The sequence below is a fragment of the Triticum aestivum genome, chromosome 5A, assembly GCF_018294505.1.
Source record: "Triticum aestivum cultivar Chinese Spring chromosome 5A, IWGSC CS RefSeq v2.1, whole genome shotgun sequence".
In the NCBI taxonomy this organism is placed as follows: Eukaryota; Viridiplantae; Streptophyta; class Magnoliopsida; order Poales; family Poaceae; genus Triticum; species Triticum aestivum.
In genome coordinates, this window is record NC_057806.1 from 319,575,378 (window position 1) to 319,602,312 (window position 26,935).

The following is a 26,935-nucleotide window of genomic DNA, read 5'->3' on the forward strand; positions in this document are numbered from 1 at the left end:
GAGGCCCCCACAAATCTAGTGGCGAAAGCACCTAAGAGGGTTAAAGGCTCCCTCATGGATAACTCTGTGTGGGATGTTGATAGCAGCCTGGAGCGACCTCGCCGGACCAAGCTTCCGGCCGCCTCGTAAGTACCAAAATCCAAAAACGTCTGGCCTTCCCGGTTCGTAATATTGATATACCTTAAACCTTGTTATTGCAGTCCACCACATGATGGCTCCCTCCGATCCTCGATAGAGGGGTCGCTGGACTCGCAGGAGATGGCTAGCATGTCTCCGCCACCTGCTCATTCCGTCTCTCCCAAGGGTGATGACGAGGTGGTGTCGAAAAAGACCTTCCCCGACCGGGGGGGAGGGGGCTTCCGGAGATCGTCAGGGTGGCGCCCCATGACGATTCCTCAGTCGCCAGACACATGGGGGAAAAAGCCCCTATGGGGACTAGCGACAGGGGCCGAGTTCCCCTTGGACCTGAGCCGGATACCATTCCGAAGATCTACGCGGCTCCGGAGTCCAGCGAACTGTTGGAAATATGCCCTAGAGGCAATAATAAAATGGTTATTATTATATTTCCTTGTTCATGATAATTGTCTATTGTTCATGCTATAATTGTGTTATCCGGAAACCGTAATACATGTGTGAATACATAGACCACAACATGTCCCTAGTGAGCCTCTAGTTGACTAGCTCGTTGATCAATAGATGGTTACGGTTTCCTGACCATGGACATTGGATGTCATTGATAACGGGATCACATCATTAGGAGAATGATGTGATGGACAAGACCCAATCCTAAGCATAGCACAAGATTGTGTAATTTGTCGGCTAGAGCTTTTCTAAGTGTCAAGTATCATTTCCTTAGACCATGAGATTGTGAAACTCCCAGATACCGTAGGAGTGCTTTGGATGTACCAAACGTCACAACGTAACTTGGTGGCTATAAAGGTGCACTACAGGTATCTCCGAAAGTGTCTGTTGGGTTGGCATGAATCGAGACTGGGATTTGTCACTCCGTATGACGGAGAGGTATCTCTGGGCCCACTCGGTAATGCATCATCATAATGAGCTCAGTGTGACTAAGTAGTTGGTCACGGGATCATGCATTACGGAACGAGTAAAGTGACTTTCCAGTAACGAGATTGAATGAGGTATTGGGATACTGACGATCGAATCTCGGGCAAGTAACGTACCGATTAACAAAGGGAATTGAATACGGGATTGATTAAATCCTAGACATTGTGGTTCATCCGATGAGATCATCGTGGAATATGTGGGAGTCAACATGGGTATCCAGATCCCGCTGTTGTCTATTGGCTGGAGAGTTGTCTCGGTCATCTCTGCATGGTTCCCGAACCCGTAGGGTCTACACACTTAAGGTTCGGTGATGCTAGGGTTGTAGAGATATAAGTATGCTGTAACCCGAAAGTTGTTCAGAGTCCCGGACAAAATCCTGGATGTTACGAGGAGTTCTGGAATGGTCCGGAGGTAAAGATTTATATATATGAAGACCAGTTTCGGCCACTGGGAAAGTTTCGGGGGTCATCGGTATTGTACCGGGACCACCGGAAGGGTCCCGGGGGTCCACCGGGTGGGGCCACCTATCCCGGAGGGCTCATGGGCTGAAGTGGGAAGGGAACCAGCCCCTGGTGGGCTGGTGCGCCCCCCTTGGGCCTCCCTTGCGCCTAGGGTTGGAAACCCTAAGGGGGTGGGGGCGCCTCCACCTGCCTTGGGGGCCAAGCCAGCCCAAGGCCGCCGACCCCTCCCCTTAGATGGGATCTGTAGGGGCCGGCGCCCCCTCCCAGGCCCCCTATATATAGTGGAGGGGAGGGAGGGCAGCCGCACCCAAGTCCCTGGCGCCTCCCTGTTCCCCCCATGACACCTCTCCCTCTCGTTGGTGCTTGGCGAAGCCCTGCCGAGATCCCGCTGCTTCCACCACCACGCCGTTGTGCTGCTGGATCTCCATCAACCTCTCCTCTCCCCTTGATGGATCAAGAAGGAGGATACGTCTCTCCCAACCGTACGTGTGTTGAATGGGGAGGTGCCATCCGTTCGGCGCTTGGTCATCGGTGATTTGGATCACGACGAGTACGACTCCATCAACCCCGTTCTCTTGAACGCTTCTGCTCGCGATCTACAAGGGTATGTAGATGCACTCCTCTCACCTCGTTGCTAGATGACTCCATAGATTGATCTTGGTGATATATAGAAAATTTTAAAATGCTGCTACGTTCCCCAACAGTGGCATCATGAGCTAGGTCTATGCGTAGTTTCTATGCACGAGTAGAACACAAGTTGTTGTGGGCGTCGATTTTGTCAATTTACTTGCTGTTACTAGTCTTAACTTGATTCGGCGGCATCGTGGGATGAAGCGTCCCGGACTGACCTTACACGTACACTTACATGAGACTTGTTCCACCGACTGACATGCACTAGTTGCATAAGGTGGCTAGCGGGTGTCTGTCTCTCCCACTTTAGTCGGATCGGATTCGATGAAAAGGGTCCTTATGAAGGTTAAATAGAAATTGGCATATCACGTTGTGGTTTTGGCGTAGGTAAGAAACGTTCTTGCTAGAAGCCTATAGCAGCCACATAAAAACTGGCAACAACAATTAGAGGACGTCTAACTTGTTTTGCAGCATATGCCGTGTGATGTGATATGGCCAAAAGGATGTGATGAATGATATATGTGATGTATGAGATTGATCATGTTCTTGTAATAGGAATCACGACTTGCATGTCGATGAGTATGACAACCGACAGGAGTCATAGGAGTTGTCCTAATTTATTTATGACCTGCGTGTCAACTTATACGTCATGTAATTACTTTAATTTATCGCTAACCGTTAGCCATAGTAGTAGAAGTAATAGTTGATGAGACAACTTCATGAAGACACGATGATGGAGATCATGGTGTCATGCCGGTGACGACGATGATCATGGCGCCCCAAAGATGGAGATCAAAAGGAGCAAAATGATATTGGTCATATCATGTCACTATTTGATTGCATGTGATGTTTATCATGTTTTACATCTTATTTGCTTAGAACGACGGTAGCATAAATAAGATGATCCCTCGCAATAATTTCAAGAAAGTGTTCCACCTAACTGTGCACCGTTGCTAAGGTCCGTTGTTCCGAAGCACCACGTGATGATTGGGTGAACAGGTGTAAGCCAGATTTACACACGCAAAACACTTAGGTTGACTTGACGAGCCTAGCATGTATAGACATGGCCTCGGAACACGGAAGACCGAAAGGTCGAACATGAGTCGTATGGAAGATACGATCAACATGAAGATGTTCACCGATGATGACTAGTCCGTCTCACGTGATGATCGGACACGGCCTAGTTGAATCGGATCATGTATCACTTAGATGACTAGAGGGATGTCTATCTGAGTGGGAGTTCATTAAATAATTTGATTAGATGAACTTAATTATCATGAACTTAGTCTAAAATCTTTACAATATGTCTTGTAGATCAAATGGCCCATGCTAATGTTGTCCTCAACTTCAATGCATTCCTAGAGAAAACCAAGCTGAAAGATGATGGTAGCAACTATACGGACTGGGTCCGAAACTTGAGGATCATCCTCATAGCTGCCAAGAAAGAATATGTCCTTGAAGCACCGCTAGGTGAAGCACCACCCCCAGCAAACCAAGACGTTATGAACGCTTGGCAGTCCCGTGTTGATGATTACTCCCTGGTTCAGTGCGGCCTGCTTTACAGCTTAGAACCAGGGCTCCAGAAGCGTTTTGAGCAACACAGAGCATATGAGATGTTCCAAGAGCTGAAAATGGTTTTCCAAGCTCATGCCTGGGTTGAGAGATATGAAGTCTCCGACAAATTCTACAGTTGTAAGATGGAGGAAAATAGTTCCGTCAGCGAGCACATACTCAAAATGTCTGGGTTGCACAACCGCTTGTCTCAGCTGGGAGTTAATCTCCCGGATGATGCGGTCGTTGATAGAATCCTTCAGTCGCTCCCACCTAGCTACAAGAGCTTTGTGATGAACTTCAAGATGTAGGGGATGGAAAAGACCATTCCTGAGGTATATTCAATGCTGAAATCAGCGGAGGTGGAAATCAAAAAGGAACATCAAGTGTTGATGGTGAATAAAACCACTAAGTTCAAGAAAGGCAAGGGTAAAAAGAACTTCAAGAAGGATGGCAAGGGAGTTGCCGCGCCTGGTAAGCAAGCTGCCGGGAAGAAGCCAAAGAATGGACCCAAACCCGAGACTGAGTGTTTTTATTGCAAGGGAAGTGGTCACTCGAAGCGGAACTGCCCCAAGTACTTAGCGGACAAGAAGGCCGGCAACACCAAAGGTATATGTGATATACATGTTATTGATGTGTACCTTACCAGTACTCGTAGTAGCTCCTGGGTATTTGATATCGATGCGGTTGCTCATATTTGTAACTCAAAACAGGAGTTGTGGAATAAGCAGAGACTGGCGAAGGACGAGGTGACGATGCACGTCGGGAATGGTTCCAAGGTCGATGTGATCGCCGTCGGCACGCTACCTCTACATTTACCTACAGGATTAGTTTTAAACCTCAATAATTGTTACTTAGTGCCAGCTTTGAGCATGAAGATTGTATCAGGATCTCGTTTAATGCAAGATGGCTACTCATTTAAATCCGAGAATAATGGTTGTTCTATTTATATGAGAGATATGTTTTATGGCCATGCCCCGCTGGTCAATGGTTTATTCTTATTTAATCTCGAACGTGATGTTACACATATTCATAGTGTGAATACCAAAAGATGTAAGGTTGATAATGATAGTCCCACATACTTGTGGCACTGCCGCCTTGGTCACATCGGTGTCAAACGCATGAAGAAACTCCATGCAGATGGACTTTTGGAGTCTCTTGATTATGAATCATTTGACACGTGCGAACCATGCCTCATGGGCAAGATGACCAAGACTCTGTTCTCCGGAACAATGGAGCGAGCAACCAACTTATTGGAAATCATACATACTGATGTGTGCGGTCCAATGAGTGTTGAGGCTCGCGGTGGCTATCGTTATGTTCTCACCCTCACTGACGACTTAAGTAGATATGGGTATGTCTACTAAATGAAACACAAGTCTGAGACCTTTGAAAAGTTCAAGGAATTTCAGAGTGAGGTTGAGAATCAACGTGACAGGAAAATCAAGTTCTTGCGATCAGATCGTGGGGGGGAATATTTGAGTCACGAATTTGGCATGCACTTAAGGAAATGTGGAATAGTTTCACAACTCATGCCGCCTGGAACACCTCAGCGTAATGGTGTGTCCGAACATCGTAATCACACTCTATTAGATATGGTGCGATCTATGATGTCTCTTACCGATCTGCCGCTATCATTTTGGGGCTATGCTTTAGAGACTATCGCATTCACTTTAAATAGGGCTCCGTGAAATCCGTTGAGACGACACCGTATGAATTATGGTTTGGGAAGAAACCTAAGCTGTCGTTTCTAAAAGTTTGGGGATGCGATGCTTACGTAAAGAAACTTCAACCTGAAAAGCTCTAACCCAAATCGAAAAAATGCGTCTTCATAGGATACCCTAAAGAAATATTGGGTATACCTTCTACCTCAGATCCGAAGGCAAGATCTTTGTTGCCAAGAATGGACCCTTTCTAGAGAAAGAGTTTCTCTCGAAAGAAGTGAGTGGGAGGAAAGTAGAACTTGATGAAGTATTTCCTCTTGAACCGGAGAGTGGCGCAGCTCAAGAAAATGTTCCTGAGGTGCCTGCACCGACTAGAGAGGAAGTTAATGATGATGATCATGAAACTTCAGATCAAGTTGCTATTGAACTTCATAGGTCCACAAGGACACGTTTCACACCAGAGTGGTACGGCAACCCTGTCCTGGAAATCATGTTGTTGGACAATGGTGAACCTTTGAACTATGAAGAAGCGATGGCGGGCCCAGATTCCGACAAATGGCTGGAAGCCATGAAATCTGAGATAGGATCCATGTATGAAAACGAAGTATGGACTTTGACTGACTTGCCTGATGATCGGCGAGCCATAGAAAATAAATGGATCTTTAAGAAGAAGACAGACGCGGATGGTAATGTGACCATCTATAAGGCTCGGCTTGTCGCTAAGGGTTATCGACAAGTTCAAGGGGTTGACTACGATGACACTTTCTCACCCGTAGCGAAGCTGAAGTCCGTCCGAATCATGTTAACAATTGCCGCATTCTATGATTATGAGATATGGCAAATGGACGTCAAAACGGCATTCCTTAATGGTTTCCTTAAGGAAGAATTGTATATGATGCAGCCGGAAGGTTTTGTCGATCCTAAGAATGTTGACAAGGTGTGCAAGCTCCAACGCTCAATCTATGGGCTGGTGCAAGCATCTCGGAGTTGGAACATTCAATTTGATGAGATGATCAAAGCGTTTGGGTTTACGCAGACTTATGGACAAGCCTGTGTTTACAAGAAAGTGAGTGGGAGCTCTGTAGCATTTCTCATATTATATGTGGATGACATACTATTGATGGGAAATGATATAGAATTCTTGGAAAGCATAAAGGCCTACTTGAACAAGTGTTTTTCAATGAAGGATCTTGGAGAAGCTGCTTATATATTAGGCATCAAGATCTATAGAGATAGATCGAGACGCCTCATTGGTCTTTCACAGAGTACGTACCTTGACAAGATATTGAAGAAGTTCAATATGGATCAGTCAAAGAAGGGGTTCTTGCCTGTGTTACAAGGTATGAGATTGAGCACGGCTCAATGCCCGACCACGGCAGAAGATAGAGAAAAGATGAATGTCGTCCCCTATGCCTCAGCCATAGGGTCTATTATGTATGCCATGTTGTGTACTTGACCTGATGTAAACCTTGCCGTAAGTTTGGTAGGAAGGTACCAAAGTAATCCCGGCATGGAACACTGGACATCGGTCAAGAATATCCTGAAGTACCTGAAAAGGACTAAGGATATGTTTCTCGTTTATGGAGGTGACGAAGAGCTCGTCGTAAAGGGTTACGCCGATGCTAGCTTCAACACAGATCTGGATGACTCCAAGTCACAAACCGGATACGTGTATATCTTGAATGGTGGGGCAGTCAGCTGGTGCAGTTGCAAGCAAAGCGTCGTGGCGGGATCTACATGTGAAGCGGAGTACATGGCAGCCTCGGAGGCAACACAAGAAGCAATCTGGGTGAAGGAGTTCATTACCGACCTAGGAGTTATTCCCAATGCGTCGGGCCCGATGACTCTCTTCTGTGACAACACTGGAGCTATTGCCCTTGCCAAGGAGCCCAGGTTTCACAGGAAGACCAGGCATATCAAGCGTCGCTTCAACTCCATTCGTGAAAATGTTCAAAATGGAGACATAGATATTTGTAAAGTGCATACGAACCTGAATGTCGCAGATCCGTTGACTAAACCTCTTCCTCGAGCAAAACATGATCAACACCAGAACTCTATGGGTGTTCGATTCATCACAATGTAACTAGATTATTGACTCTAGTGCAAGTGGGAGACTGTTGGAAATATGCCCTGGAGGCAATAATAAAATGATTATTATTATATTTCCTTGTTCATGATAATTGTCTATTGTTCATGCTATAATTGTGTTATCCGGAAATCATAATACGTGTGTGAATACATAGACCACAACATGTCCCTAGTGAGCCTCTAGTTGACTAGCTCGTTGATCAATAGATGGTTACGGTTTCCTGACCATGGACATTGGATGTCATTGATAACGGGATCACATCATTAGGAGAATGATGTGATGGACAAGACCCAATCCTAAGCATAGCACAAGATCGTGTAGTTCGTCTGCTAGAGCTTCTCTAAGTGTCAAGTATCATTTCCTTAGACCATGAGATTGTGCAACTCCCGGATACTGTAGGAGTGCTTTGGGTGTACCAAACGTCACAACATAACTAGGTGGATATAAAGGTGCACTACAGGTATCTCCGAAAGTGTCTGTTGGGTTGGCATGAATCGAGACTGGGATTTGTCACTCCGTATGATGGAGAGGTCTCTCTGGGCCCACTCAGTAATGCATCATCATAATGAGCTCAGTGTGACTAAGTAGTTGGTCACGGGATCATGCATTACGGAACGAATAAAGTGACTTGCCGGTAACGAGATGGAACGAGGTATTGGGATATCGACGATTGAATCTCGGGCAAGTAACGTACCGATTGACAAAGGGAATTGAATATGGGATTGACTGAATCCTCGACATCGTGGTTCATCCGATGAGATCATCGTGGAATATGTGGGATTCAACATGGGTATCCAGATCCCGCTGTTGGCTATTGGTTGGAGAGTTGTCTCGGTCATGTCTGCATGGTTCCCGAACCCGTAGGGTCTACACACTTAAGGTTCAGTGACGCTAGGGTTGTAGAGATATAAGTATGCGGTAACCCGAAAGTTGTTCGGAGTCCCAGATGAGATCCTGGATGTCACGAGGAGTTCCGAAATGGTCCGGAGGTAAAGATTTATATATAGGAAGACGAGTTTCGGCCACCGGGAAAGTTTCGGGGGTCATCGGTATTGTACCGGGACCATCGGAAGGGTCCCGGGGGTCCACCGGGTGGGGCCACCTATCCCGGAGGGCCTCATGGGGTGAAGTGGGAAGGGAACCAGCCCCTGGTGGACTGGTGCGCCCCCCTTGGGCATCCCTTGCGCCTAGGGTTGGAAACCCTAAGGGGGTGGGGGCGCCTCCACCTGCCTTGGGGGCCAAGCCAGCCCTAGGTCGCCGCCCCTCCCCTTAGATTGGATCTGTAGGGGGCGACGCTCCCCCAGGCCCCCTATATATAGTGGAGGGGAGGGAGGGCAGCCCCACCCAAGTCCCTGGCACCTTCCTCTTCCCCCCGTGACACCTCTCCCTCTTGTTGGTGCTTGGCGAAGCCCTGTCGAGATCCCGGTGCTTCCACCACCACACCGTCGTGCTGCTCGATCTCCATCAACCTCTCCTCTCCCCTTGCTGGATCAAGAAGGAGGAGACGTGTCTCCCAACCATACGTGTGTTGAACACGGAGGTGCCGTCCGTTCGGCGCTTGGTCATCGGTGATTTGGATCATGACGAGTACGACTCCATCAACCCCGTTCTCCTGAACGCTTCCGCTCGCGATCTACAAGGTTATGTAGATGCACTCCTCTCAACTCGTTGCTAGATGACTCCATAGATTGATCTTGGTGATGCATAGAAAATTTTAAAATTCTTCTACGTTCCCCAACACCAATGGCATTCCCCAAAAGGAGGGAATGTGCCTGTTCCGACGGTGACCTCTATCCAACCAGAGGCACCGGATAATCTGCTGGAGGCGCTATGAGGCGCCTTGTAGTGACCCGAACCGAATGGATCAAGTCTCTATGCTTAAGTGTCATCCCTGGATCGGTATGCTGACACATAGTACTCGAGGATTTATAACAGAGGTAAATCACATGTAAAAGTAACGTAAATACTATTACCTCAATCCAAATAGCGGAAGTAACAACAAGGTTGTGGATTCCCATCAACACCAACGGCAAAGTTGAGTGTAGAAATTGTAACCCTAACGTATCACTTACTCGTCATAAGATTCCTGCAACATGAGACGTTGCAGCCACAAGGGTCAGTACATTGAATGTACTGGCAAATTCACACCATAGAGAATGATGAACAAAGGTTATCACTACATGCAAATATGGTTGGTGGAAAAGCTCTATGGTTATATGGTTTTTGCGAAAAGCCAATTTTTCCCTACTGCAAAGGAATAAATTTTATTTAACTATCATGGTGGTTGTTGAACATTGAGAATGGTTGACAGCTTTCTCAATCCCAATTAAGTAACATCATTAAAACCCAACAAAGTTAATTTAAAGTAACACGATGAGATTCACATGATAATCCAAGTACTAGATACTCAAGACGTCCAATACCGGGGACACGGCTAATCATGATTAGTTTATTCACTCTACAGAGGTTTGCGCACTTTTCCCCACAAGACTCGATCTCCTCCGTTGGATTTCTCGCACTACATGGTGTTTGAGAAACGGATGACCGAGACACAGTCTTTCAGAAGCGTTTGCACCTTACGATGGGTAGACCGTACCACCTACATCCCCTACATCTGCTAGTCTACCACTGTAAGAGTTCACACGACTTCATCAACTATGCTAGAGCCCATAATAGCTTGTGGCTGCACACGGAAGTTTCTAGTATGAATAATCTCATGATCCCTTTGAGCCTGGGTGGCAGTCCATAAAGAAAAACTGGCAATCGCTGGAATACCCAGGTGTCTAAACAGGCAATCGCTGGAATACCCAGGTGCCTCAATCCACCTAGATGTGTGTTAAAGTTGCCACCTTAAGTAAACCATTAATTAACAATCTCACATCTGTCATGAATACTCTCAAACCCAATCCACGTCTACGAGCATAGCATGGCAATATAAGCATAACATAATAGTACCTCCCAAGGTTTGAATGCAGGGCAATAGGTTCCTACCTCATCAACTACTTCCCAATACCCACATGTTATCAATTCCTAACCATGCAATGTTTGAGGGTTGAAATTAATGCATAAAACTGGGTATTAAAGGGATATGATCAAAGTGTGAAATTGCCTGCAATGTTGATGAAGATGATTCGCACTCAAAACTCTTGATAGTTCTACTCGTCACACTCCGGTCAATCTATCGTAAGCAAGCAATAGTAACCACACATAAGCAATCACTCAAAAGATCGGGAAGAACGAAAAAGACAATTCATAAAACATCAAAACCAAGCAAATAATTATTGCAACATAAAACAATTTCTAACAGTACCAAAATTATGTGAATTTGGCCTTATCAGAAAGTTTAGGTCAAGAGCTTCGATTTGCAAAAAGAATCAACTAAATCGGAGTTATAAAACTCAAGTTATGATCAAAAGAAGTTTGAATATGAATCTGAACAAAATTTGAAAATTGAAAATTTCAAAAAGTTGATGTGATAGGTTGACTGGATAGGTGAAAACAAGGCGAAGCTATAGGCGCTCATTTCATCTAATTTGGATGAACGAGTAAAAAGTTATGGCTATTTAAAAATCAGGGTCAAGCTGTTTTACGAAGGAAAAATAGCTACGACTAGGGTCCAATGTATAAATACGTAGACTAATTGATAATCTAATTATTCTATCGTATTAGTCTAAAAATAATAAATTACGAAAGTATAAGAAGAAGAAAAAAACAAAGAAAGATACCTTTATAAGGCAGAGAAAAGACGACTTTGGAGAGAAAAGACAATTTTCAGAAGTCGCGACGGAGAGGGGAAATATATTTTTCTTAAATGAGTCTAGTCAAATCAAAATATTGATTTAACCCGAATCGAATGATTTTTGAAGGCTCTATGAGTCTATATTTATTGGTGGAAAATAGGCTTAGAGGTCAAAGACTAGGCAATGTGGGATTAAATATAAGACCAAAATAAACGAAACAGAGGAGAAGAGCTAAGCGCCTCGCATGACCTAAAGCCCATCGGCCGGCCTCGCGCGTACGTGCTGCATTTTTATTGCCAAAGGAAAATAAAATCTGAAAAGGAAAAAGGCTGGCTGAGCCTGGCCTAATTAAGAGAGAAAAAACAATGGGGCGCCAAAAGCTACTATACTGCGCATGTAGGCGATAAATAAGTATGGGCCGCACATACAATATTTTTTAGATAGAAACAGAAGGAAAACTGAATAACAAAAATAAAATAAAAATTAAATATAGGCATATTATATATCAAAATTTTCAGAAAAAGATTTTCTCCGACATGAACATTTTTCTAGCATTAAATAAAATACACACAAATTCTAATAATTCCAACAGTGCTCCTGCTCTAATAAGATCCAACAAAAATCATTTTAGAAATACCAAAATGAAATCAAATTTATTTCTCTACAATTTTCTGATGTAGGGAATCATGTTACCCTATTTTCCGTATATTTTATTTTTGGAGAAAAATAATTTGAGTAAAATCCAAATAACTTCAAATTGAAAAATAATTCCAAACGGACTTTAAATTTGATCCTTTTAAACTCCCAACTCATATTTCATATAATTTGAAGAAGTCATTTTATCTTCTCTCATGAAAATCATTGAGTTGCTTGAAGTTTCTGAATTTGAAAATATTTCTAAATGAAATTCAAATCTTTTCAAAACCCTTTTCATTTATTTAAATGGAAGAAGTCATGTCATCTTCTCTCGAGGGTTTTGTATTTGAAAAGAATTTGAATTCACGGAGATCAAAATGCAAAAGGTGAAAGTTTGGGAAAGTTCTTTTATTCCTTCTCATTTAACTTTCAAAAAGGTTTCGAATTTCACTCAATTTCACACAATCAATCAAATCTATCTATTTATTATAACATTCCAAAATTTAGAATTTTGGGATGTTACACGCCTCTATTGTGGATGAACACCGCGCCCTTATGGGCACGGTAATAGAGAAGGTCCAGTTCGTAGAAAGCGGACTGACCGAAGCCTACACTAGCCTTCTATCAGGCTTTGAGGTAAGTAATGCGTTTGTAGGAAGAATATCACAGTATAGACAGTAGCCCCTGATGCTCTGTTCCGTGTTCGGAAAGAAAAAGCCGAACAGAGGATCGAGAAGAAATATCGCAGGAGTCTAACATAAGTTGTCTGTGTGAATAAGCAGGTATCGTTGCAGGCTGCCACTGCTCATGATGCGGAGGTCTCCGGACTGAAGCGGAAACTGGAGCGGGCCGAGGAAGAGCTCGGCCTCGTGAAGAAGCAACTGGAGGATAGCCAAGGTATGCAGTAACCTGTGGGTACATTTTAAGAAAAAATGAATAGTCCATCCGGACTGAGGTGTCATAAACTTTATTAGGGTCCACGACCGAGGTGGCAGCCCTCAAGAAGGCGTTAGCCAAGGCCGAGGACAAAGCGGCCAAGGAACATGCCGCGCGCGAGAAGCACGAGGCCCAGGTTGGCGAGGCGTAGCAACAGCTCCAGGGCGTGATCGAGAGATTTGACTCCTTGGAGCGCGATTGTAAGGCGCAAGAGTCCAAACTGGCAGAGGCCCACCAGAGCGCACATGATGCACGAGCCGAAGCCCATAACGCCCTCCAGGAAATTCAAGCGGCCAAGGAGATTGCGGTGGGTAATTCTTTCACCATGCAAAGCAAGTATGTAGAAGAAACGTTCCTTGTACTTATCCGAATTTGGGTTTTCCAGGGGCGTTTACGGATGTGTCGTGCAGTATATCAGATGTTGCCGAGTATTATAGAGCCGAAGAAGGGATGTCTATGGAAAAGCTATTCTAGTCCCAATATCTTGGGCCCGAACATCTATTGCCATTCAGCGACCAGCTAAAGCAGTTGGTCGAGCTGCACAGGTCGGCAGAGCTAGCTATGAAGGACCTGATAGTTCTGCTGTGGCCTGCCGAGCCTATACCTAGCAGCTACTTCGGACTTATTAATCGGCTTGTAAGTGCCTGTCCGCGGCTCGAAGCCGTGAAGCGGTCGGTCTATATTGAAGGTGCGCGTATGGCCTTTGCCCGCATCAAGACACATTGGGCAAAGCTAGATGCCAAGAAGCTGATGACCGAGGGGCCGCCAGAGGGCAAGGAGCATCGTCGACCCGAGCTCTATTTTGATGGCGTCCTGGAGGGGTCCCGCCTTGTGGCGGAGCAATGTTCGAAGGATGTCATATTCCCATGAGAACATTTGTATTATCCTATCCTGTAATATGGAACAATGATGTTATGTTTTACATTTTACCTCCTGTGCGGCCGTTTATGAAATCTGAGGGTTGACCAGTCGTCGGCTTCTGCCCCCACCTATATAGTACGGGGGTGTTCGGGATAAATCTAAACACTCTTTACTCCATATTCTGGTCCTTAGAGGTGTTTAGCACAACGAACAAGGCAATCAGACTATGCGGCCTTTACCGCCCTCACTTAGCCATAGGAGTTTGACAATTAAGAAAGTTGGCGAAGCCCCTGGTATTAGGAAGGCCGAACTAGGGGCGTTGTACACTCCTAATTGGAGGAACTGATTCTTCGCAAGAAGCGGAAAAATCTCTAACGATTTGGAACCTCTCGAACAGCTGACCAGCTCTCGCCGCATCATGACAGTCAGTTTTTGGCTTTCTATACTGAGGTGCTCGTCCGGAAGAACCGGGACACAATCGCAGTAGTTCTCCCTTTACTACCCTATCCGATATAGAAGAACGTAAGGTAGTAAGCACAAGAGCCGGGAAACCAAACTATTGACCAAAGACATGATTCGGAGCCGATGCATATAATGCTATAAGTTTGGGGTGCCGAACTATACTGGAAAAGTGTTTGAACTTTTATTGCCATAATGCGGGGTGTAATGAAGCCCCTGGCGCAGTAGTACGCACCATGGTGTACGTGTGCAATAAGTTATATATACAAAGGTGAGGAAACAGGAAAAATTAAGTAATAAGCTGACGCCGCCATTTATTCACCAGTGTGATGTAATTAGTACGCCGAGGCATACTTTGTGCAAGTAATGTAATAAGCAAGTAAAGCTATTTAACATGCCCCAACCAAGGGCAAGCTACATGCAGGTATGTAAAACAAGTATGGCAATCGTTTAATAGAGACCACCTGGGAATTCCCTTGTATGCCAGAGCTCCTTGCCTCCTTGGTGTGTTCTGCAAACGGGTCGTCCGCATAGACCTCGAAAAGAGAAAAAAACCCGTAATAAAAAGAAAAAATAAAGGCGTGCGAATCCCAGGGTCGGTCAAGCCGCACTGTGAGCGATTTATGCCTCCGTCAGTACCCATGGGGTTTTGAGTGCGTAATTATGTACGCTCGATACGGATGCCATTTCCTCATCGGGGCTGGGACAGAGGCCGAATTAACTAATTCAGCTCTTGACGAACCGAGCTGCCTTGTTGTAGTGTAGTTCGGACCTTCTTATCGATGTCTAGGGGCTCGGCGGGCGGATTATGGTGCCGCTTGAGAAGGCCGCTCTGTACTTCTGCTGCTAGGGCTGCGGTATGCTCCTCGGTACGGAGGGAACGTTCCGTGTTTCCATTTACTGTAATGACGCCGTGTGTACCGGGCATCTTGAGCTTGAGATAAGCATAATATGGCACCGCATTGAATCTAGCAAACGCGATTCGTCCGAGCAGTGTGTGGTAGCCACTGCGGAAGGGGACGATATCGAAGATTAGCTCTTCGCTTCGGAAGTTATCCAGGGAACCGAAGACCACCTCCAGCGTGATCGAGCCCGTACAACGGGCCTCTATGCCTGGTATAACTCCTTTAAAGGTAGTTATCGTGGGCTTGATTCATGAGGGATTAATGCCCATTTTGCGTACTATATCCTGATAGAGCAGGTTGAGGCTGCTACCACCGTCCATTGGTACTCGTGTCATGTGAAATTCGTCGATGATTGGGTCGAGTACCAATGTGGCCGAACCACCATGACGGATACTAGTTGGATGATCACGATGATCAAAGGTGATCGCAAATGATGACCATGGGTTGAATTTTGGGGCGACTGGCTCTACCGCATAAACGTCCCTGAGTGTGCGCTTGCGCTCCCTTTTGGGGATGTGTGTAGCGTATATCATATTCACCGTTTTGACTTGAGGCAGGAATTTCTTCTGCCCCCCAGTGTTTGGCTGCCGGGGCTCCTCGTCATCATCCTCGCTCTGTGATTCCCCTTCCTTGTCTGCTATTCACCTTGCTGGCTTGTTTAAATACCCGGCAATCTCTGTTAGTATGGTTGGCCGGTTTGTCTGGGGTGCCATGTATCTGGCACGGACGATTGAGTATGCGGTCCAAGCTAGATGGTCCTCTGCCGTTCCTTTTATAGGGCTTCTTTCGCAGGCCGGACTTGGAGCCGCTGAATCTGGCATGAACGGTGGTGTCATCGGCGTTATCGCCATTGCTTCGGTGTTTGTGTCTGTTGCGCCGGAGCTTGCCGGTGCTGTTTTTGGCCTCAGAGGGGCCTACGTTGTTGGCTGTGTTTGTACTGCGAGCCAGCCAACTATTCTCTCCCACGCAAAAGCGGGTCATAAGTGCCGTGAGGACTGCCATGGACCTCGGCTTTTCTTGGACGAGGTGGCGGGCGAGCCATTCGTCATGGATGCTATGTTTAAAGTCCACTAGGGCTCGGCATCCGGACAGTCGATGATCTAGTTCTTTTTTATTGGGAACCTAGTCCAAAATTTTCTGGCGGACTCTCCAGGTTTTGAACTATGTGACTTAAGTCATCGGCGTCAGGTGGCCGGACATAAGTGCCTTGGAAGTTGTCAAGAAAAGCTTCTTCTAGATTCTCCCAGCTACCGATGGAATTTTTGGGCAGGCTGTTCAGCCAGTGTCGAGCTGGTCCTTTGAGCTTTAATCGGAGGTATTTGATTGTGTGGATGTCATCTCCTCGGGCCATGTGGATGTGGAGAATAAAATCTTCGATCCACACTGCGGGATTGGTTGTTCCGTCGTATGATTCAATATTGACGGGCTTGAACCCCTCGGGGAATTCGTGATCCAGCATCTCATATGTGAAGCAGAGAGGGTGTGTGGCGCCTCTATAGCAGGCCGCGTCACGGCGCACCTCCGATGAAGTCCGTCTGCGGCTATCGGCCCGGGTGTAATTAAGTTTGTCACGTCCGAGTAGGTGGCTGTCATCCCGAGTGGGGAAGCGTCCTCACGATCCGTAGAATGATCTGGTGTGTCCTGCTCTACTGTCCCTGTTTTTGCAAAGTGGTGGGGCCGCTTGTTGTTCGGCCTGAGTTGCCGTTTTATCCCGACCACGAGGTGGTCGGTCTGCCGCACTATCCCGACCGCATGGTGGTTGTTCCGCATTACGCGAGGGAAGTATGGGATTTGGTGCCTCCTCATCGAACTGAGGTAGCAGTCTGTGCTTTGGGTAACTCTTGGCTGGGCGTTTGAGGCCGTCTTCTTCGGCTGCCAGGACATTGGTCCATTTGTCAATTAGTAGGTCTTGATCGACTTGGAGCTGCTGCTGCTTTTTCTTTAGGCTTCTTGCAGTAGCTATTAGCTGGCGCTTGAAGCGCTCCTGCTCTAGGGGTGCCTCAGGCACGATGAAATCCTCGCTGCCGAGGCTCTCCTCATCCTTGGAGGGTGGACAATAACTATCATCATCTGGGTCGCTCGGCATGTCCTGTTTATCAGGGTTAGCTTGCTCATTGTCTTGTTCCTCCTGTTCGGATGCTGCTCCAACAGGGTCTTCGTTATTTTCGGCATCGTCCGGAGTGCTATTTTCTCCGGTGCTAGTGTTGCCATCTTTTGAGCGGCGTGGCTTAGAGAGGTGTTTAGGGTGTCATCGCTTGGACTGTGTCTCAGAAGGTTTATTCACATCTGGGTCTTCTTTGTCATCGCCGCTAGATTCTTTAGGTGTATCAACCATGTACACATCGTATGAAGAGGTGGGCGTCCAACGTCCCCTTAATTGCGGGTCTTGGCCTTGCTCCTTATCAGCATCGTCGTCTATACCATCGATGTCTTCGGAGTCATAATCCAGCACGTCAGTTAAGTCCTCGACGGTAGCTATGAAGTGGGTGGCGGGTGGGAAGCAAAATTCTCTGTCGTCAGCCCCTAGTTCGAGCCAGACATAGTTCGGCTACGAGTCTCCCGTGAATGACAGATTCTTTAAAGAGTTTAGCACATCGCCCAAAGGTGAGTGCTGAAAAATGTCTGCGGCACTGAATTCGAAGATCGATAACCGATCTAGCTCAGTGTCCGCAAGCGTACATGGTCCGGAACTTATAGCTGTAGACGAGTCCGGAGTTTCGTTGGCGCAAATATTGCAGGGTGTCGAGTCTGCGTGTGGCTCTAGCGCCGCGGACTCTGTGGCCTCGAATGTCACGATCTGCTCTGGTTCTAATGCCATTGCAGCAACAGGAGCCATCTCCTGAATCTGGTCTGATGACAGATTTAAGTCATGTTCATCGGGGCGAGGGGGAGCAATCGCTACGGTCTCAAATCCACTAAAGATCAAGTCCCCATGGATATCCGCAATGTAGTTCAAGCTTCCAAATCTGACCTAGTGGCCAGGGGCGTAGCTATCAATCTGCTCCAAATGGCCAAGCGAGTTGGCCTGCAGTATGAAGCTGTCGAACATGAAAATCTGCCTAGGGAGGAAGGTTTCTCCTTGGACAGCGTCACTATAGACGATTAAAGGGGCCATGAACCTTTCGTTGATGACACAGTGGAACTCTCAATGAAAGCACCAATGGCGGTGTCAAAACCGGCGGATCTCGGGTAGGGGGTCCCGAACTGTGCGCTAGGATCGATGGTAACAGGAGACGGGGGACACGATGTTTACCCAGGTTCGGGCCCTCTCTATGGAGGTAATACCCTACTTCCTGCTTGATTGATCTTGATGAATATGAGTGTTACAAGAGTTGATCTACCACGAGATCATAATCGCTAAAGGGAAAACTTTGTTTTTGCCACTCTACCTTTTGCCCACTTTGCTTATGCCACTCTAGAATTTAACATTTCACTTCTGCCACTCTTAGCTTTTGACAATATATCAATTTTGCCATTCAGTGGCAAAAGCAAAAAATTTAGAGTGGCGATTGTGATACATTGCAAAACCTAAGAGTGGCAAAAGTGAAATGAAAAATTACTGTTTTTGCCACTGAATGGCATTTGTGATGTATTATCAAAATCTAAGAGTGGCAGAAGTGAGATGTCAAATTCTAGTGTGGCATAAGCAAAGTGGGCAAAAACTAGAGTGGCAAAAACAAAGTTTTCCCATGGCTAAACCCTAGAAGCCTAGCCTATATGACAATGGAAATGAGTATATCCTTTCCGGACTAACCCCTCCAGTTTATATAGACACCGGGGGGAATCTAGGGTTACATAGAGTCGGTCACATAAGAAGGAATCTTCACAGTCAGTCGCCAAGCTTGCCTTCCACACCAAGGAGAGTCCAACCCGGACATAGGTACAGTCTTCGGCCTTCATGTCTTCTCAGCACATCAGTCCGGCCCATGGATAACAGGCTGGATGCCCGAGGACCCCTTAGTCCGGGACTCCCTCAGCTGGCGCAGATGAAGGTCCTTTGCGCCCTTGTTCGCTGTCGTCGTGCGCCCGCCCGCCTAAGCGACATCTTGCCCACCTGAGGTATAACTTCTTGTACTGGTCCAGCTCCCCAGGTCGCTGCATGCGGGTTTTCTTCTATGCGACTACTCCCCAGCTCCCCATGTATAGTAGCTAGGGCTCGTCAGCTAGTCGAACATCACCTACTATTATAGAGGAAATGCCACTCGAAAAGTTGGCAGGAAGCTTTAACAGACGAAGACCACCTTTAGTCAGGATAAGTTATACTCCTGCCCCCCTTCAAAATTGGCCATTATGGTAACCCTTCCCGCCTAGAGTTTTCACGGGAAGAGAACCGAGGCCAGTACAAGTATAGGCTAGGCGCCATCATAGAAGGGAAACCCTACCCTCAAGATAGATTCGAGAAGCCTCCCGAGGTCACTATCCCTTGTACTCTGATACTCATCCTCCCTCCCGAGGCAATCGATACACAAAGCAGGAGTAGGGTCTTACACCGCAAGGTGGCCCAAACCTGGGTAAACTATCTGTTGTTCTTCTTCCCTCTTGTTCGAGCACGCAGGAGCATCGCCGTAAGGTTGTGAGCAACGAGCTAGAGATTAGCGAGGTTCAATGAGCGCACCCCAGAGTTCAAACCTTTCTTGGGTCCCGAAGCCCCGATTCTGACATTTTGGTGCGCCAGGTAGGGATGCACCGAAGTTCTTCTGGTTCACTCTGGTTCTTGCTCCCCCATCTCCATGGCCGATGCTCGTCGTGTTCGTGTCGAGCCTAGTGCAGCTCGCGTCACCTAGACGGAGCCTGCGGGCCGTGGCGACCGCCGCCGCTCCACCTCGGTCGCGGCCAATGCTGTGACTAACCCCGCTGCTCACGAGCTGCAGGATTCCTCCATGCACCATTTTGTGCAGCCCGATGGCCGCATCGCCACGCCGTCACTCACACTAGCTATGGACTCATCCTCCCATGCCCGCCGCAGACCGATGAATGCGCAGGTCACGCTTCTCAGGCACGTGAGTTGCTGTCTTACCGCCCGAGCAATGAAGGCTACAACGCCTGGCTTGGCAGCATCACCGAGCTCGTCAACGCCGCGGGCGAGGACCCGACGCCCTCCCACTCGCTCCGTCCTCCACCGTCTTGTGCTGGCGACGTGGTGCACGGCGCGCCTCCGCCTCCTCTTTTGCATGGCGACCACGTCGTACCCTGGCATGACGTGCGGCCGCACGACCCCGCCGCACGGAGCACCCGTGCCAGCCCGGGATGAGGCTAGCTGCTAGATTGTGCATCGAGTGTCGCTTGGTGCCCGTGCACCCCCCCGAATGGCAGTGCCAGCACCAGGACCGGGCCGTCCAAGAGGCCGCGATGGCAGGACACCAAGACCGTTCTGCCCCCACGCGAGGCGCGCCCATGAGCACCGCCGGCTTCCGGGCCTTCACTCACTAGTTACGTCGGTGGTTTGGCCAGTCAAGTTCAAGCCGGAGCTGCCCCTGTGCTACAACAGCATCCCCGACCCCATGGAGTTTCTCTAGCTCTAGGCGCTGAGCATCGAGGCAGCAAACGGCGATGACAGAGTCATGGCGAACTGGTTTCCCATGGCCCTAAAGGATGGCACACGCTCCTGGCTCATGAACCTGCCCGAGGAGTCAATCTCTTCATGGGATGAGCTCCACAAGCAGTTCATCACCAACTTCCAGGGCACTCGTGACCGCGCCCTCGATGGAAATATGCCCTAGATGCAATAATAAAGTTGTTATGTATATTTCCTTATATCATGATAAATGTTTATTATTCATGCTTGAATTGTATTAATCGGAAACTTGATACATGTGTGAATACATAGACAAAATAAAGTGTCCCTAGTATGCCTCTACTTGACTAGCTCGTTAATCAAAGATGGTTAAGTTTCCTAACGATAGACATGTGTTGTCATTTGATGAATGGGATCACATCATTAGAGAATGATGTGATGGACAAGACCCATCCGTTAGCTTAGCATAATGATCGTTAAGTTTTATTGCTATTGCTTTCTTCATGACTTATACATATTCCTCTGACTATGAGATTATGCAACTCCCGAATACCGGAGGAACACCTTATGTGCTATCAAACGTCACAACATAACCGGGTGATTATAAAGATGCTCTATAGGTGTCTCCGAAGGTGTTTGTTGGGTTGGCATAGTTCAAGATTAGGATTTTTCACTCCGAGTATCAGAGAGGTATCTCTGGGCCCTCTCGGTAATGCACATCATAATAAGCCTTGCAAGCAATGTGACTAATGAGTTACTTATGGGATGATGCATTATGGAACGAGTAAACAGACTTTACAGTAACGAGATTGAACTAGGTATGAAGATACCGACGATCGAATCTCGGGCAAGTAACATACCGATGACAAAGGGAATAATGTATGTTGTTATCGCGGTTTGACCGATAAAGATCTTCGTAGAATATGTAGGAACCAATATGAACATCCAGGTTCCACTGTTGGTTATTGATCGGGGATGTGTCTCGGTCATGTCTACATAGTTCTCGAACCCGTAGGGTCCGCACGCTTAACGTTCGATGATGATTTGTATTATGAGTTATGTGTTTTGGTGACCGAAGATTGTTCAGAGTCCAGGATGAGATCACGGACATGACGAGGAGTCTCGAAATGGTCGAGAGGTAAAGATTGATATATTGGACGATTGTATTCGAACGCCAGAATGGTTTCGGATCATTTCGGGTATTTTTCGGAGTATCGGGAGGCTACCGGAACCCCCCGGGGAAAGTGATGGGCCTACATGGGCCATAGGGGAGAGGGGAGGCAGCCCACAAGGGGTGGCCGCACCTCCCTCCCATGGGGAGTCTGAATTGGAATAGGAGAGGGGGCGCTCCCCCCTTTCCTTCTCGTGTTCCCTCTCCTTCTCCCTTTCCACCTACGGACACTACAAAAAAAAGACACATCCGTGACATTTTGGGCCGAACGAAATTTTTTTTGTCATACTTATGACACTTCCATGACGATAATTGTGACAAAACCTGGTATCATCATAGATGTGGTGGGCTCCGACTTCTATGATAAAAAATCATGACAGAAAATGGGCTTTTCGTCCTGGGCGGGCCGGAGACGCAGCTGCATGACATTCTTTGGGCCGTCCATGACGGAAAAAACCGTGGTAGAAGCGAGGGCGAGGAAAATATCGGGGTGTTCCCGGTTACGGTGGGTGGTCGGGGCCGAGTGATGCGCGTTTCTCTCGTATACGCACGCGCGTGGATGCGAGGCGTTGGGCTATAACTGAACCCGAGTGAGGAGTTGGGCTCTAACTGAACCCGAGCGATTGCACTGGAGGCTACGCGTTACTGAACCCGAGCGATCGATCGATGGTTGTTAACTGAACCTGATCGAGCGATTCCTTCGCTACTGCAGCTAACTGAAGCCGATCGATGTTGCCTCTGGATGAACAGTGAGTGTTGCTGGGGGGGAGGGGTTGGATGAACAGTTCCCAGTGGGGGTGGATGAACAGGACCCCGTGGTGTTGCCTTTGGATGAACAGGACCCCGATCAATCGAGCTGGTTGGGGCTGGATGAACAGGACCACCCCGTAGAGGGCTGGATGAACAGTAGACGGTGGTGGGCTAGATGAACAGTAGCCCGTGGAGGGGTGGTTGAACAGGAGCCCGTGGAGAGGGCTGTTGAACAGTATCCGGTGGAGTAGCACACGGTGGAGGCTGGATGAACAGGAGCCCGTGGATGAACAGTCGCAGGTGGAGGCTGGAGGAGGTCGACGGTGGATGAACAGTAGCCCGTGGAGGCTGGAGGGGGTCAACGGTGGAGATGAAAAGTATCCCGTGGAGTCCCGTTCTGCGGTACGCCACACCCCTCCCGATGAACAGGACCCCCATTTCGACCGTAGCGCTCCAACACAAGTCCGTTTCCTCTTTTTTGCGGTAAGCCACACCCCTCCCGATCAACAAGACCCCCGTTTCGACCGTAGGAGGTCTGTTTCCTCCGTTTTGCAATACGCCAGACCCCCACGATGTACAGGATCCCATTTTGAACGTGGCCGGCCGAACACAAGGCCGTTTCCTCCGTTGTGCGGTACGCCAGGCCTCGTTTCCATCGGCTGTTCCATCCAAGCCGGTTGGCTCCCACGCGTTCCGTTGCCTCCCGATGAACACGACGGATTTTGTTGCCTCCCCATGAACATGATGACGACGCAGTTTCTCCGTTCTAACCCAGCCATGTACACGAGCCCTGGCCGTACGTATGCGCGAGTAGGCGTTCGAGACCCTGCCCGTATGTACGTACGTGGCTGTATTTTCTTTCTTGCACACTGGCCGTTGTATGTACGTGTACATGCTACGTGCGCGCCTCTACTATGACACGTGCACGCCTCTACATCGACCAGTATGTACATACACATTCGCGACCAGAATGACAACGCTACGTACGCTTCGACCAGGTGGGTCCTGACTGTCAGGCACTTCCTTGCATGTGAAGATGTAGCTGGTGGGTCCCAGCAGTCAGGGGCGCGAATCTTTTTTTGCCTGGACACACTTCCTTGCGTGCGAAGATGTAGCTGGTAGGTCCCAACAGTCAGGGGGGAAACATTTTTTCGCGAAATACGGTTCCCCATGCTGTGGGTCCCTGCTGTCAGGTGGAGGAGTCATTATTTTCCGCGTAATAAGGAGGCACTTCCTTGCTGCGGCCGTGGACCCAGCTGTCAGCCTCTCCATGTACAGTCAACGACCGATGGAAGCCGTTCCTTGACCACGTTGACCACGCCGCACCGAGAGCACCAGGGCGGTGGATGACGGCGAGGCCTAGGAAGGGGACGACGCAGAGCCGGGGAAGACGCGGCAGTGGATGCCCATGCGTAGAGGAGTATGAGGGTTCACTGGTTCGGCTGCGGTGTGAGGCTGCCTTCGCCATAGAATAACAGGGGGTGTGGGTGAGTAGAGGGATGGTCTGGCCAGCGGTGGGAGTAGTAGGGGGCGGTGAGGCCTCCGCGGCATCACAGCCGGCCACGGGAGGCAGGAGCACGCGACACGACCGGCGCTGGTTTGGGCGGCTGGAGCAAGAAGACCAGAGGTTGAAGAAGCACTACGGCCGTTGGATGGACATCGTACGGCCACTGGAGCTAGAATCGTTCATATCGACTAAGTTGACAAGGCCCTCCGTCCCCGTCAACTTAGTAGGCCCACAAGTCAGCCTCCCACCAAGGTGGTTCCCAGCTAGCAGGGGGAGTATTCATTTTTTCTGCGTAATAAGGAGGCACTTCCGGTGGGTCTGAGCTGACAGCGGGGGGAATGTTTTTTTCACAAAATACGGTGGCCCGTCCGGTGGGTCCCAGCAGTCAGGGGGAAACTTTTTTTCACAAAATACGGTGGTCCATCCGGTGGGTCCCTGCTGTCAGGTGGAGGAATCATTATTTTCAGCATAATAAGGAGGCACTTCCTTGCTGCGGCCATGGACCCAGCTGTCAGCCTCTCCACATACAGTCCACGTCCGATGGAAGCCGTTCCTTGACCATGTTGACCATGCCGCACCGAGAGCACCAGGGCGGTGGACGACGGTGAGGCCTAGGATGGGGAGGACGTGGAGCCGGGGAAGACGCGGCAGTGGATGCCCACGCGTAGAGGAGTATGAGGGTTCACTGGTTCGCTGCAGTGTGAGGCTGCCGTCGCCGCAGAATAACATGGGGTGTGGGTGAGTAGAGGGATGGCCTGGCCAGCGATGGGAGTAGTAGGGGGCAGTGAGGCCTCCGCTGCATCGCAGCCGGCCACGGGAGATAGGAGCACGAGGCACAACCGGCGCTGGTTTGGGCGGCTGGAGCAAGAAGACCAGAGGTTGAAGAAGCATTATGACCGTTGGATGGACATCGTACGGTCACTCGAGCTAGATCGTGCATATTGACTAAGTTGACAAAGCCCTCCGTCTCCGTCAACTTAGTAGGCCCACAAGTCAGCCTGCCATTATACTGGGTCCCAGCTAGCAGGGGGAGTATTCATTTTTTTGTGCGTAATAAGGAGGCACTTCCTTGCGTGCGAAGATATAGCTGGTGGGTCCGAGCTGTCAGCGGCGGTGACGTTTTTTTCGTGAAATACAGAGGCCCTTTTGGTGGGTCCCAGATGTCAGGTGGAGGATCATTATTTTGCGCGTAATAAGGAGGCATTTCCTTGCGTGCGGCCGTGGACCCAGCTGTCAGCCTCTCTACGTGCAGTCCACTTCATATGCATGTCGGTCATTAACCATGTTGACCAGGCCACGCCGAGAGCACCAGGGCGGTGGAAGACGACAAGGCCTAGGAAGGGAACGACACAGAGCCAGGGAAGACTCGACAGTTGTTTCCCACGCGGAGGGGAGTACGATTGTACGAGGGTTTACTGGTTCGTCTGCCGTCGCCGGAGAATAACAGTAGGTGTGGGTGAGTAGAGGGATGGCTAGGCCAGCGATGGGAGTACGGTGGGGCGGTGAGGCCTGCGTGGGAGCACAGCCGGCCACGGGGAGGAGGGAGCAGGCAGTCCTGCCAGCGCTTGTTTGAGCGGGTGGAGCTAGAAGAGCAGAGATTGAAGAAGCACGACGGCCGTTGGATGGACATCCAACAGTCACTACTTGTGCGTCAACCTTTTTTAAGGAAAGCCTCAAATATGTGGAAAATAGCATACAGCCCATCTGCCATTATTTCTAATAATTTACAGCCCATTTGCTAATTCTTAAGATTTTTTGGAGCCCATATTCTTTTTGTTAGCATTACAGCCCATATTGTGGCCACCATTAAAAATTATACAAAATTTTGCATATTTCGGTGCGGTCCGAACTGTTTTTAATCCCGAAATTTCGAGTCACATTCAAACTGATTTTAAAAATAAATGTATATCAATATAAAATCCAACAAATTGTCCACGCATAAAAATCAATACAATTTAAAATATCAAAATGAAAAAAAATAAATTTGAAACTAATTGCCGGTTTAATGTGTTTTAAAAATGTACAACCCATTTCTCATTACTGATAGGCCATTTTCTCGGCCAGCCGAATGAAGCTCTCCTCGTATTGAAAGATTTGCAGCCCAACAGGCCTGACAAAGCGACTTACTTGGCAAATCACAAAAAAACTGGGTTGTGGCCATGGACCCAGCTGTCAGCCTCTCCACGTAGAGTACTCTTCCGATGGAAGTCGGTCGTTGACCACATTTTGACCACGCCGCGCCGAGAGCACCAAGATGGTGGACGACGGTGAGGCCTAGGAAGGGGACGACGCGGAGCCGGGGAAGACGCGGCAGTGGATGCCCACGCTGAGAGGAGTATGAGGGTTCACTGGTTCGGCTGCGGTGTGAGGCTGCCGTCGCCGCAGAATAACAGGGGGTGTGGGTGAGTGGAGGGATGGCCTGGCCAGCAGTGGGAGTAGTATGGAGGCGTTGAGGCCTCCGCAACAGCACAACCGGCCACGGGAGGCAGGAGCAGGCAGCACGACCGGCGCTGCTTTGGGCAGCTGGAGCAAGAAGACCAGAGGTTGGAGAAGCACTATGGCCGTTGGATGGACATCGTACGGTCACTGGAGCTAGAATCGTTCATATTGACTAAGTTGACAAAGCCCTCCGTCCCCGTCAACTTAGTAGGCCCACAAGTCAGCCACCCACTATGGTGGGTCCCAGCTAGCAGGGGGTCTTCATTTTTTTTGTGCGAAATAAGGAGGCACTTCCTTGCGTGCGAAGATATAACTGGTGGGTCCGAGCTGTCAGCGACGGTAATGTTTTTTCGCGAAATACAGAGGCCCTTTCAGTGGGTCCCAGATGTTAGGTGGAGGAATCATTATTTTGTGTGTAATAAGGAGGCATTTCCTTGCGTGCGGCCGTGGACCCAGCTGTCAGCCTCTCCACGTACAGTCCACTTCAGATGCATGTCGATCGTTGACCACGTTGACTAGGCCGCGCCGAGAGCGCCAGGGCAGTAGACGACGG